The sequence below is a fragment of the Microtus oregoni genome, unplaced genomic scaffold, assembly GCF_018167655.1.
Source record: "Microtus oregoni isolate MIOR12 unplaced genomic scaffold, Mior012 000040F_ref0000088, whole genome shotgun sequence".
NCBI lineage: Eukaryota > Metazoa > Chordata > Mammalia > Rodentia > Cricetidae > Microtus > Microtus oregoni.
In genome coordinates, this window is record NW_024543207.1 from 10,111,435 (window position 1) to 10,125,744 (window position 14,310).

The following is a 14,310-nucleotide window of genomic DNA, read 5'->3' on the forward strand; positions in this document are numbered from 1 at the left end:
ACACATATTATTATTAGCACGTGAGAAAGATCAATGTCACTATTAACTGCAACATACAAATCAATTCATATATCTTTACTGCAAGTAATACAATATATGTATCTTAGCTACCTGATCTTATGTTAGTTTGCTTCCAGGGTTTTTGCTAATTCATTCTGTAGAGCAGTTTCCTACAGATTGATTCCAAGAAACTGAAGTAGATTCAGAAAGGAAAATAAGTTAAACAAAATTGGGTAAATGAAGGAGAAATTGACTTGCGTCAAGGAATGGGGTCAAAAGGAAGGTTGGCTAGAAGATGAATATTAGGGAGAGACATATCCAACCATGTAAATAGCTGCCTCACTTGACATTGAAGAATCCTTAGTGTCCTAATGAACACTGTTGAAGTTACCCTACAATCTCATTCCCCATCTTCATCTTAGATCCCATGCTTGCCTCTCATATAAATGAAGAAATTAAGGAAACTATATGTCAAAAGGTTATAAACAAAAAGAGGAAAGCAAACTGAAAATAGGGGGACATAATCCAGAAGGAAAAAATGAGCCAATGGAAAAAAAAAAAACCAAAGAATCACTATAGATGCAGAGACACCATTGAATCACACAAACATTCCATGAAAACATAAAATCAGAAATCATAATGTACATGCAAAGAACTTGTAATGTAAAATGAAAGGAAAGAAGAAAGATAGGAATGAAGGAAGGAAGGAAGAAAAGAAGGAAGGAGGAAAAGAAAAAAAGGAAGGTGTGAGGGAGGGAAGGAGGAAAGAAAGAGAAGAGACAGAAAGAATAAAGAAATTAAAAAGCCCTGACAAAGCATTATGACACAAGAAAAAAAATCTATTTATTTTGTATTGTACTGGTCATCTAGTTCTTGGCATAGTGCCTGACCCACGGAAACTGAGTTGGAGAAAATTAATTTTCCATTATCATTTGAACACTGCTTCTGGGTTAAGGATGTGAACTTGCATGATGAGGGATTCCCCTGTGTAAGCTATAAACTTGTTTTATTACCAATGGTTAATAAAGAAGCCACTTTGGCCTATGGCAGGGTAAAATATAGCAGGCTGTAAGAGATATAGAGATAGCAGGAGGTGTCATGTAGCTGCCAAAGGAGACAGGCACTGGAAACTTACTAGTAAATCACTGCCTTGTCTCAATGCACAAATAATAGAAATGGGTTCATTTAAGATATAAAAATTAGTTAATAAGAAGCCTGAGCAAACTACCCAGACAGTGTTATGATTAATAATGTTTTGTATGATTATTCTGGTTAGGGTGGCAGTCTCCATTTACAAAATGACACCCACATAAGACCTAAAATAGCTTAAAAATTAAAAAGAGGGCTTCTAGACCCACAAAAAGGGGAGCCATGTGCAGCTTCTTAGTAGTTGAATATTTTCAGATAGACTCTATTTACTGGCAGCAGGCAGAGGCATGGCTCCTTTAAGAGAAGACTTCCTGGTTCTCTCTGGTGACACCAATGGCAATGGCTCTTTCAGAACTTGATGCAAGTTACTTGGTCACAGCATGGGCCAACTGCCCACAGTTGAGTTGGTGAGCAAGGCTCCCACCTGGAAGGTGAACTACCTCAGCAGCGTTAAAAGGCCAAGAGAGGTGAAACCAGTATCCAAGGCTGCTGCAACTGAACTGTTTTCATTTTTGATTGTTCCTTGACAGAAAAGGATTTCGGATACACAATAGGACAGCTTCAGATATAAAAGAGCTCTAAACAAGACACAGAGAACCCTTAGAAAAGGGAACTGATGTAGACACCCTATAAATAGGGTTGAGTATTCCAAAGTCTTTCACTCTCTGGACATTGTCCAGCTGTGTGTCCCTGTATACATTCCATATACTATGGAAAGAAGTTTTTCTGATGATGAATAGAGAGAATGATATTAAGAGACATTTAATTGCTATGTTCCTTTTGCAAAAATGGTAATATTTTATTTTGTTTGATTTTTGTTAGTTCCCTGGCCTATCTGTTCTTAGATTCTTGGATACCTGATCAGTGTTCAGGATAGATTACATCTCTGTCTCATGGAGTGGAGCATCTCCTTTGGAAGCATGCAGAGCACCTTCCAGTGCCATGAGTACTAGTCAGTAAGGGCAAAGATTATAGGTAGGTATCAACTCAACTTATCCTTTTTCAATGACTTTTATATAGGTGTTGTCTTCATCAACGGTTTAATAACCGTCAGTTTGTGGAAAGCAATGAAAAGTCTACAGTTTTTGTTTGTCTGTGTGTGTGTGCATGTGTGCGTGTGTGTTTATCTGTTTGGGAATGTTCTCATGAGGCCTCTTTGATGTAACTTATGTCTTAAACTGGAGGTTTCATTTGATGATGAGTGATTTCAGTTGGGGCTCTGACTTCCCTGTTACTCATTTAGTTAATTCCATTTAGTTCACCTTCCTCTATGCATATGTTTTAAGATTATATGATTTTAAGTTTCTATATGACACTGAAAAAGGCTCTTAGGTTTTGCTGTCCCTCTGCATATGCCTTCCCTTAAATCGTTATTCATTTCTCATTTCTCCTTACTATTTGATCCCCCACAATTAGGTCACCCTCATGTATCCATAATATGCATATTATCAATTTCCTCTTTCTATAATGTTTGAATCACACACACACACACACACACACACACACACAACTTATTTTATAACTCTATACATAATCTCTGTGGTTGTGTGGATTGTAGCCTGTTTATTGATTGAAGATTTAATAACTAACATCCAGGTATAAGAGAATATGTAGTATAGTTGTCTTTTGGGGTCTTGGTTATTTCACCCAGGATGATTTTGTTATACTTTCATCTATTTACCTGAGAATTTCATGATTTAATTTTTCTTTTATTGTACCACATTTTTTATTAGTTCATCCATCAGGTCTATTTGCAAATTACGACTATGAATAGTTTGGCAATTAACATGCTCTGAACAATGTCTGTGCTGGAAAATGTAGAGTCTCCTAGGTATATGGCAAAGAGTGGTAGAGCTGAGTCTTGAGATAGATTCATTCCCAGCTTCCTAAGAACCATCACACTGACTTCTACCGTAGCTGTACAAATTTGTACTCCCACCAGCAATAGATGATTGGTCTTCTTGTTCTGAACCATTCTCAGCTGGTGCTGTCATTTTCTCAAAAGAGGAGACATAAAGAGATGAGAAGCATTCAATTTCTTGTGTATATTGTTTTATGTCCAACTATGATGTCAATTTTGGCAAATATTTGAGTTTCATGAGTTTTGAGAAATATGTATATTCTTTTGTGTTTGAGTTAAATGTTCTGTAAAATGATTCTGACATAGTCTTACTTTATGAGAAATATCTCATAAAATATCTTACTTTATGAGAAATTTTGGAAAAGGCACTGTTAGGCCTGACTATCCACACCAAGACCATCTGTGCATATGAGAAAAAGATCCAGCGCTAATGGAGAGTTTTAATGGGAACCTTCTGGACAAGGGCTTCAGTCGGGGAGAATGACAATATTCACCTGTTTAATCACACAATGGAGATCACATATGCATTGCTGTATTCTCAAAGCATAAATAGAATAATATCAAGTGGAGTCCACAAAGCAGTGGGTTAGTCTTAGATGTAAGAACTTCTGCAAAGCATTTTTTTTTTTTAATTTCGAGACAGGGTTTCTCCTTAGCTTTTGGTTCCTGTCCAGGAACTAGCTCTTGTAGATCAGGCTGGCCTCGAACTCACAGAGATCAGCCTGCCTCTGCCTCACGAGTGCTAGGATTAAAGGCGTGCGCCACCACCACCCGGCAGCATTTTGTGCACGTTACTCATATTTATCCAAAATCTGAAGCAAAGAAGGTGTCCCTGGTGAACACACAGAAGAGATACAGAATCTCAGGGCAATGTTTTATTCTGTCTCTGTGCCTGCACTTTTTTAAACTATGCGAGGAAAATTTGTTGACATTTGAAAAAATCTGACTTATGATTTCAAAGATAAAAGCTTTAGATACAAGTATAAAATAATGTTGCTCTCTTAGAAATTGCACAGTGAAGTATTTTTTGACAAGGAACCGTGGTAACCTAGTAGTTTTTAAATCAGTTAGGGAAAAATTGTGCTTCTGTTAGATAATATTACATTATATGTATGCATGTATGTATATATTTGTGTAAGTATTCATGCTTAAATATGCAAGAATGCATACCGCATTGATTTCAATTTTTATGGCTAAGCATTATTAAAACACAGAATAAAATAGTCAAATGCACACACAAAATCAAAATTCTCAGTAACATTTCACCACTAATACAGAGCGATTTTCATAAAACTTGCTCTGTTTAAGTTAAAACGTGCAATAGTGAGGATGCCAATATTAAGGAACAATGGCAACAGAGAAAACTCGCTCGCTCACATTGTCATCTTTTCACATTGTGCTTATCTCATATAAAACACTCTATAGATATTTTGCAAAACCCTCTGTGTTGAATTGTGTTTAACATACCCTAAAATTCTCTCTACCTCTACTGACATTTTTTTTATTCACCTGCAGGCGTATTTCCCCCTTTGATGAAATACGTGCTTTATACTTTACAATATGCCATCTTCACATAACTTAAAATCTTCTCTTTAATGTTTCCATTTCAGGAAACTCACCTAAGGAATTTGAAGCTATATACAAATGTACATCCAGAAATCTAACATGAGTGAAGCATTTTGTGATATTGTAATGACCTCACCTGCTATATTTACAATAATCTGTAACACAGTGTTAGCTTTCTTTTATACTTAAATGACGGCGATTATACCTGATAATCACCTAGCAGTCAAGCCAAAGAATCAGGTCTCAAATACTTTTTGCTTATGTAAACTAATTCTACATATTGCTGTCCCCAGAGAATGCCAATCAAGATAGAGATGTGCATAAACTCATGAAAACTACGAAGCCAACCTTCCTGAATATCTTGATCATAGACATAGGTTTTAGTTCTGTACCTGGTATGCAGCACTTACATGGGGAATAAGTTCTCTAAGGATGCTTGTGGGATACCAGCAGATTGTCTGTCTTTCTGCTTCATAGGTGACACTGTCTCACAGTGCAATTCTAAAAGACATGAGTCAGATGATGTTTTACTTAGAAAGAGGTTGCCTGAAATCTAGTTAAGAAGAAAACTGATTAATGAAAAGACTTCAACTTCTCAGCAAATAAAGATATTGTGCTTCTCCCTTTACACAGGAATGGTAACGCTGTAGAAAGCACTTAGATCCAAACATGTGAGGTTCATCCATCAATTTTCTGTTGCTGCCAAACAAATTGTCACAGGCATAAAAATTTCAAGCAATGCCAATTTATTGTAAAAGTTTTCAGGAATAAAGAGCTCTAGTGTAGGTAAAGCACATCCTCTCCAAACATCCTCAGCAGGCTGGAGTCTTGTTTTGTCCAGGTTTGTCATTTCATTTCGGGCTGTGTCCTTTCCAAAGATCTATTGGTTGTCAGCAGAATTTTTGTTCTTGCTTTCAGTGGCAGAATTCCCAGATGAGGAGTTTCTGAGGCTAAGAACAAACAGAATTCAGGTACACTCATCATATGTACACTTCACCTGCTCAAGTCCTACCCATGTGAGGCATCGCCATTTGGATGAAAATCAAAGTACCTAGCAGTTTAAAAGCAATGATAGGGTCTCGGGTACATGTCACTTGTTCCTCAAACCAGAAGGGACAGACTATATAATGCATGAAGCCTGGGGACAGGAATTTTGACGGAAAAGGGTGCTTTAAAATATAACTCACCAGAGAGGTGCTGGGAAATCTCAGCTCGAACTGTGACCTTCCAGTAGTGTTAGAACTTGTACCATCATTTTAGTAGTTTCTTATATGTCTGCTAAAGTACATTTAGTTATGACATGAGCATGTGAAGGCAAGGCTCTAAATATTTGTTTTTCATCAAAATGGCATGATGCGTTTCCTTGCTCAGATATTTATTGTTTACTCTGAAATTGTGTGCTCCTGTCATCCCAAATTCATACCTGGTGACCTCATAGACTCAAAACACGCTTTTCTTTTATTTCTATTTCTAACATTTTGATATTATCACATAATTGCCTCATTTCCCTTCCTCTGAAACTTTTTATATATCCCTCCTTGTTTTCTTTCAAATTCATGACCTGTCTATTCATTAACTGCTGTTATTTGTACATATGTATATATAAGGGTTTATAGCTGGCCCAAGGTGGCCCAAGGTGGGGTCACCTGCAACTCTGGATGGATGCCCCTCATGAGACCCAGCACCTCCAGGAAAAGGTAAGTAATGGTTATGTACCTTTCAGATGTCTGCTGATTCCTTATGTCTGCATAAGTTCAGAACACAGCCTTCTGCTATCCTAAGGACTAGTGGTCCACCTTTGGGAAAATACTGCTTCCTAAGTTCCTTTTGTTGTGATGGTTTCTTTTTTCTTAATACTTTCCCACTACTCTGCCCAAATTAAATCATCCTGAAAAACCCAAACTTTACTTTTTGGTGGGGCTGTTCCAAAACTGTTTGGTGTGAAGTTGTTGCCAAACAGAAGCTCCCTTTTTGATGGGGGCTGTTCCAAAATCCAAACTCTCCTTTTGATGGGGCTGTTTGCCCTTCTCTGGGGTATAGCCTAGCAGTTAGTACCCTAAATAAAGCTTTGCTATTAGGATTTAGGGCTCATCCTGTCATATCAGCCTCCCATTATGTTTCTCAATATATATATATATATATATATATATATATATATATTCCTAATATATATATATATATATATATATATATATATATATATATATATATTCCTAAGTACGTAAAGACAATCTGATCACTCAGTATGTTACCTGAATATATGTTTTAAAGCTTGGCCATTTGTTATTGGATAAGCAACTCATGTGCTATTCCCTGAAGAATACTATTCCGTCTGACCTCATCATTCTTTAGTTGTAGTTTTCTGGGCATTGAAGAGATCTAGACTTTCCTTTATGTGCTCTAGTTAGGGGGATGTTTTCCCTGTTCTGGTCCAGTTTAGGCTGCTGTGTTGGTGAGTGTAGATTCTGAAGTTAATAAGAGACAGTCTCACAGCAAACACATTGATCCCCTGACTTTTATAATCTGTCTTCCCCCTCTTCTGAAAGGTTCTCTGAGCCGTACGTGTGGAAGTGCTTTGTAGACATATTTATTGTGACTAGGCTCCACAACTCTGTGATGGAGGAAGGTCATTGGTTAATTAAAAAGAAACTGCTTGGCCCTCATTGGTTAGAAGATAGGTGGGAGGAGTAAACAGTACAGAATGTTGGGAGGAAGAGGAAGTGAGCTCAGACTCCACAGCTCTCCTCTTGGGAGCAGACGCCTCAGAGAGATGCCATGCTCCCAGCTCCCAGGCAGACGCGTGCGATGAAGCTCCGACCCAGGATGGACATAGGCTAGAATCTTCCCCATAAGACTGGTGCTACAGTTTATTAGAAATGGGTTGATCGGGATATCAGAATTAGCCAATAAGGGCTAGAGCTAAAGGGCCAAGCAGTGCTTAAAGGAATACAGTTTCCATGTAATTATTTCGGGGCATAAGCTAGCCAGGCTGCCGGGGTGCAGGGGATGCAGCCCCGCCGCTCATATTACTACAACTCTGCGTTTTGATTGATTGTGGCTTCCTGTAATGGTCTTCTTCGGTTACAAAATTTGCTTGATGAGAGGTGATGATTGCATTTATATGTGGGTGTAAGACAAACACTTAGAATAAGGGGTTATGGCAATTTAGTCAAGTGGCATTGTAGGTCCTACTTCAATATGAAAGAATTCACTAGTTCTGGGTAGTTGGCTAGGTTTCTAATAGAGATATAATTTCCTCTTGTTGAGAAATTTTTAAGTCCACTCAGAGAGCAGTTGATTACTGGTAGGGTAGGAGAGGCACTACTGCATTTGGGGGGGTTAATGTGACACCCTTGTCATTGCGATGGCTCATTAGCATCAGGACTGCGTAGTAATGTTGGTGGTTTCCTCCATTAGTAGAAAACATGGCGTCTTTTAGAGCAATGAAAACCACTCCTCAGGGAAAGGACTTTATACCAGTTAGTGCAGAGTCCTCTATGGCCTGATTTATGCCTCACCATTTTCACTGCTTCCACTCTGTAATTGACTGGTATCTTTCAGGGCCTGGACTGTCACATTAACTGCCTCACATATTTTCTGCCTGCCCTCCGTCACCTCTCCACATCTTTCCTATTTGTTGTAAACAGAAGCTCATTTCTGTCGTACTTTGTGACAAGCATTCAGAACAATTTTGATCTCACCATGTGGGAAAACCTACAGATCTACCAGGCCCTGTTAGTCCTCTGAAGTCACTGGTCACTGGCTGTGTAGCTCTCTGTATTGGTACTACACTACCCGGCCTTCCTGCTGCTCCCCTGACTGTTCTCCATCAGTTTCTCTACCTGCAATAGGTTGTCCTCAGTTGTCAACACCACAGAATTTGTGTGTAAGTAGGAGCAGTAAATGTATTATGCAAAGATATATTATTAAAATGATTTGTAAAATATTGTAATATAAAAGAAAAAATAGGAAGACAATTTTTTTTAATGAATGCCTTGCATTTATTGAGACATAGTTATTTAATCGGGCTTCCTTCCATTGATTTCAGATCAAGTTCATCCTGGTAACAGGTTACCAGTTAAATGGATAAACGTATTTTCAATTTTTTTTATTGCTTTATAAATAATACCATTGAAAATTTCCACTTCCTCCCCTCCTCTAATTTCCCTCCTGCTCCCACACTCACCCTTCCCCCACCCCTCCAGTCCTAAGAGAGGCCAGAGTACCCTGCCCTGTGGGAAGTCCAAGGCCCTCCCCCCTCCATCCAGGCCTAGGAAGATGTGCATCCAAACAGACTGGATCCCAAAAAGCCAGTATATGCAATCGAGACAAATCCCAGTGCCATTATCATTGGCTTCTCAGTCAGCCCTCATTGTCAGCCACATCCAGGGAGTCCGGTTTGATCATGTGCTCGTTCAGTTCCAGTCTAGCTGGGACAAAAATGTTTTTTTTTTTAAACTGAATTCAATTACTGATATGGCAACACACTTACCAGTGTTTTGCCTAAAGAGTTAAACATAGCCAAGATTTTTTGTTAGGGATATTTATTCAGCCATTCCTTAAAAATAATGTTGTCTTCTAAGAACACATAATGAATTGCTCATCAACAGATCTCTTTTGTAAATAGTCAAGGATCTTGAAAAATCAAGTAGGTATTATTTTAATATGTCATGTTTTACCTATTATCCTTAATAATCATTAAGATGAGCTGTGTTGAGAACATCTTCAGGCTCGTATTTTTTAATTTTTATGTATTTATTATGTATGCAATATTCTTTCTGTGTGTGTGCCTGAAGGCCAGAAGAGGGCACCAAACCTCATTACAGATGGTTGTGAGCCACCATGTAGTTGCTGGGAATTGAACTCAGGACCTTTGGAAGAACAGGCAATGCTCTTAACCGCTGAGCCATCTCTCCAGCCCCTTCAGGCTCGTTTTATAGAGATTCTATTGGGAGAGAAATTGTCATACCATACGACTAAACAGCAAGTGTACAACATTTATACTAACTAAATAAAGTGCAAGAAGAAAGCTACAAATAAAGAAGTGTGCTTAGTTAGTCACTCTGATAATAAAAAGCCAAGTGCAGGAGGGAAAGACTCTGGCCCCTGAAATGTCCTAATACACGTGCTCCTCGGTTTCAGACAGTGAGATGTCTCTGTCATTTCTCGAGTTTTAAAAGTTGCTTTTTTCTTGTTTGCTTAGGTAGTATTGTATCTTTCTGGAGTCTTTGATGGAGTTAAGAATAGTTAGTTATAGTTAGTTTTCCTTAGTTGTGATAAAGATTATTGTAACTTTTACTTGATAACTGTTTTGTTATATGTAATTTTGCTATGTTAAAGTTATAGCCTTTTTTTTTGTTTAAACAGAAAAAGGGGAAATGATGGAGGAAGGTCATTGGCTAATAAAGGAACTGCCTTGGCCCATTTTATTGGTTAGAAGATAGGTGGGAGGAGTAAACAGAACAGAACGCTGGGAGGAAGAGGAAGTGAGCTCAGACTCCACAGCTCTCCTCTAGGGAGCAGACACCCGAGAGAGACGCCATGTCCTGCTCCCGGGCAGTCACACGCCTTGAAGGTCCGACCCAGGATGGACTAGGCTAGAATCTTCCCGGTAAGTCTGGTTCTCACAGATTATTAGAGATGGGTTGATCGGGATATCAGAATTAACCAGTAAGGGCTAGAGCTAAAGGGCCAAGCAGTGTTTAAATGAATACAGTTTGTGTGTTGTTATTTCGGAGCATAAGCTAGCCGAGCAGGCGGCCGGGGTGCTGGGAACGCAGCCCTGCCGCTCCTATTACTACATATACTGCTTGCATTTTTTCCTCCGTGATCCATTCCCATGTTTCTCTCATGCAGCTGGTTTATGGCATGCTCACTCAGAATGATCTATCTCTTCATTGCAACTCCACATGTAAATGTCTATTCCTCAAATAAAAGGTTTAAAGGATGGAAAATTACACTTTTGCATATCTGAAGGCCTTTGTCTATTTAACTCTGATAATTTATATCAAAATTATCATTGACCCACTACACTTCCAGAAAAGATTGGTAAATAACCTAATGTGGCTAAACAGGGCTGAAACTTGGCTGGAACACAAGATGCTAATCCTCATCTTACATAATAAGATTATTATAAATTCAATTAGACCTGTACTCCTTCATGTCTCTCAAACATGTGATTCTGGTGCCAGGAAATTACAAATAAAGTGAATTTTGAATATATTTTATGTTCATAATTTTAAATATAAAATAAGAGCATACATTTATATTTTGAAGAACATAATTTAAACTTTATAACAGCACAAACCAAATTTCATTTATAAATTAAGAATATGACTTCACTTTTGGATTTTTTATGTTTGACAACCTTGATTCACTTACCTTCTTCTTGCATTATTTTTTAATCTCAAGAGTATAAATAGTGAATAGTGACATCACGAGTTTCTTCTAGGTACCTGAGTATATTTAAGGTGTTATCAGATAGAAAACCCAATAAGATGATGAAGTGTTTTAGTCTCCTTGTTTTGGTGATCAATATGTTCTTCTTGCTGGTGCTCTGGATTAACTGCCTTTTGCTGATGACATCCATCCCTCCTAACCCAGAAGCTACCTCCATGTGATAACTGTTTGAAATGGAAAAGAAAAATATTTTTTAGTGAAGTCTTACTGGGGCTACAAATCATACGTAAGGCCAGGTCCCATGCTCAACATAAATTTAACCACTGGTATTTTTGAAGGTTGTTTTTTTCTTCTCATAATGCTTTGTCTTGGGCAATTACACACATACACACACACACACACACACACACACACACAGAGGCATTTTCACTTATATATTACAGTTTTTGATTTTGTGTCTTTATGGAATTTCTGTGCATGTGAATGTATCTCTGTGTTTATGTGTTCATATGCTTTTTCTGTGGCTCTTTTACCATTTTTCTGTTTGTTTGTTTATTCATATTTTTGTTTTATTTTATGTATTGTTTTTGTTATTTTTAGATGTCTGCTCTTTTCCTAAAGAGAAAGAGTCAACAGTGTGGTTTTTGATGGGTAGGGATATGAGCAAGATCTGGAGTTATCTAGGGGAGGTCAAATCACAACCCGAACATATTAGATAAAAAAAAAAATTAAGTTTCAAAGAATAAAGAACAAAATAAAGGAAGTTTCTCTGAAGTAACTTCTGTCAATGTCTGCATTTTAGTTTCAAAAAACAGAAAATTGAATAAAGCGTTTTCTCTCATTGATTCTGCACAACTGCTAATCTTTTAGGAGCAGTGCATAACAACATATTACACAGAGAATAAGAACATATATTTTACATGTAGACAATTAAAATGTTAAAAAGAAACCTGGAATTCCATATATCATTTCCCTTTGAGTATCTCACACACAGACACACACACAGACACACACACAGACACACAGATGCACACACGCACAATGTTCTTGTCTCCTGCCTTTTTATTGTTTTTACTTAAAAGTTAAATTCAGAGATGACAGGTTGAAGAATGGCTTTAATATTAAAAGACACAAAAGAAATAAATAGAAAGTGCCAAGAGGGCTGGTAGAGTTGGAGAAAGAGACTAGTTAGAATCCAAAGAAAAATAAATTCCTAAGGACAATATTTTATGATAGTTCAAAGAAATGCATCTACACAAATAGAACAATGTTTATATGGAAATAATTAAGAAATATATTCTAATATCTATAATTATCTGAAAGATAATCAGGTAATTTCTCAGTAAGCATATGAGGAAAATAAATAAAAATTTGTAGATGTTTGTAAAGAGGTGATTAATGAAGTCAAGGCTGTGGTGTGATGACAATGTGCCATATTGAAGTAATGTGTGTTGTACACGTAGAAAAAGATTAAACAACCGGGATGCTATTTTGCAGAAGAAGACTGCAAAGGTTTCAGTTCTGAATGAATTAATGTAGAAATATTAATGTAGAAAGAGTGTATTTAGCACATGAAGGGCTGGTTGTTTCCAAGCTCTATATTAACTTCTTTAACTTTTTGTTATTGTGTACGAAGCTGAAGAAAACAAGGTGATCACACTAAAGCAAAACCAATCAGAATCAAACTGGAGCTAGTAAAGCTCAAAGGAAGGGGGTAAGAAGAGGATTTTTTCAGGAGGGAGCAGGACTTGTCGGAGGAGGGGGAGGAAAATGGGAGGAGGTGGCGGGGAGGAGGCAGAATACTTTAATAAATAATTAATAAATTAATAAAATTTTTAAAAAAGAAGACGATATTTTTTAAATTTTAAAAAAAAAAACAGGCATTCCTAATTTAGTATCCTAATGTATTTAGGCTTTCTAGCAAAAAAAAAAAATGCTGAAAAAATATTTTCAGATGTATCGTTCTCAAAATGAAAATCTTCTTTTCATTTTTTTCCCCAAAAGCAGATCCTGGAAAGAAAGAAAAAAAACATAGAAGGGATGTAGTTGAGGAAGAAAAAAACTAAAATCTTCTGAAATAAAATATAAATTAATACAGGACACAGTTTTATAATTATTTTCAGCAGGCCAGAGGATAGGGTAATCTAGAAATTATAAACTAAGCTAAAACAAACACAGCTAATGGGATATCTGTGTCATTCTTTCTTTCCTCCTTCCTTCTTTCTTTTCTTCCTTCCTCCCTCTCTCCCTTCCTTCTTTCTCTCCTTCTTCCTTTCTTCCTTCCTTCCTTTCTGTGTGTGCTTATATGTCAGTGGGAATATCCATTCCCGTGCATTTGTAGAGAACGTGTAGATGCTAGAATGTCTACCTCTATCCCTGTCCACAAAATGCTTTGAGATTGGTTTTGAGACTGAACCTGAATTCACCAATTAGCTACACTGGCTGCTCAACAAATCTCCTTTGCTTATCCCTCCCAGAGATGAGATTACAGATATGTGTCACTGTGGCTGACTTTATGTGAGTGCTGGGAAGCCTGATCTGGGCTCTCGTGCTTGTAAAACACTTATTCCACCCATTGGGTCAAATTCTCAGTTTCTCTAAGGCTTTTAAACACATAGAAAAACATACATTTATAAATGTTTTAAATCATTCAGTGATATTTAAAAGTATGCGTGTAAAATAACTACAGATAGGAGACATTCAAAAAATTCAAAGAAATTTATCAAATGTCATAAGAAAAGAATGTTCCTGAGTGATTATGGTAGCTATTTATTAAAGTAAGTAAGCACTAATTACATAGTCAAAAAGGGCAACGAAATATTATTGGTTGAATGAAGGGAAAAGGTGTGTGGAGAATAAGTAAGAGGTAACCAACCATGTACAATATAAACAGCCATACAATGTACAAGACTGAATTTTGCATTTGTTATAAATGTGCATTAAAAAGGAAATGCCTACTAAAATAAAGAAAAATGAGCAGGGGTGGCTATCAAAAGAGCAGGAAATTACAGGAAAATAAAGAGTGAAAATATGCCTTTTATAATCCAATCACAGACTTCCTTTTTGATATCATGTGCATTCAATGATTGATATTAAGAAGCGATACTGTGTTCAGGATAAACATAAAGAAGAGAAGTTACTAGGAAGACTATTAGTCACAGAACATTTTATATAGCATAAATATCTTCATTCAAAATCAAATTGCTAACATTGTTGTATGTTTGCACTCTTTCTCTCATGATACTCAATGTAGTTAGGAAGATAAGTTAGATTCCATTAGCCTCAAACAGTCTCCTGTTTTACGATTTGTTCACTTAATTTCCATCTGTTGTTTA